Raw genomic sequence first — 1082 nt, forward strand, 5'->3', positions numbered from 1 at the left:
GGCTCTACCACTGAGCCACACCCCAGCCCCTCACTGGGGGATTCTAGGCAGGCTCTACCACTGAGCCACACCTCAGCCCCTCACTGGGGGATTCTAAGCAGGGGCTCTACCACTGAGCCACACCCTAGTCCCTCACTGGGGGATTCTAGGCAGGCCAATGAGAGGCTCCAGGCATGAGTCAGCAGGGGAGTGCTTACCTAGCACATATGAAGTCTTAGGTTCCATTCCAAGTACCAAGGAAATAAGGGGAAAGGAATTTTTTTTTCAATACAAGAGCCAAATGGGGAAAATAATCAACTCACAGAAAAGAAGCAAATGGTCCTTATATAGAAACAAACTCCTCTCTGCTCATAATAAACAAATTAAGGCCGAGGTGGCACTTTTCATCTGTGACATTGGCGTGCTGTTGCAAGGACAGGAGCTTGGTAATGACGAAAATGATGACAGCGCTGACAGAGGAAACGTGCAGCTCGCAAACAGACGTGGGCTTTAATTTTTTGACCAGCACTCCACTTGTAAGAATTTCCCTGAAGACTTAAAATAGCAACCGAAATCCTGGAAACATTTTCAATGCAAATGCACAGCAGAGAGACTGAACCAGCCATCCGACATCTGCTCAAGGAAATATTATACAGTGAAACTCTATTGAATCCTATAAATTGGCTGGGATTGATTCCTAGAAATGTTCTATTAAGTAAAAGACACTAAGCTGGGTGTAACGGTGCATGCTTGTGATCACAGCACCACCTCAACACTCAGGAGGTGGAGGCAGGAGGGCTGAAATCCATGGTCAGCTGTGGCTATGTAGTGCTTCTGAGCTCAGCTTGTCTCGACAAAGAAATGGAGAAGGAGGAGGAGAAGGAAGAGGAAGGGGAAGAGGAGGAAGAAGGGGAAAGAGGGAAGAGAGAATGGTTGGGAAGTGGCTCAGTGGATAAGGGGGCTTGCCATGTGAGCATGGAGACTTGAATTCACATCCCCAGCACCCACATAAAAAGCTGGACATGGCTGAAGATACCTACAACCCTAGCTAGCATCAGGGAACCCTGAGACAGGCAGATCCCAAGATCTTGCTGGTTAACCAG

The sequence above is a fragment of the Grammomys surdaster genome, unplaced genomic scaffold (assembly GCF_004785775.1).
Source record: "Grammomys surdaster isolate TR1022 unplaced genomic scaffold, NIH_TR_1.0 126109, whole genome shotgun sequence".
NCBI lineage: Eukaryota > Metazoa > Chordata > Mammalia > Rodentia > Muridae > Grammomys > Grammomys surdaster.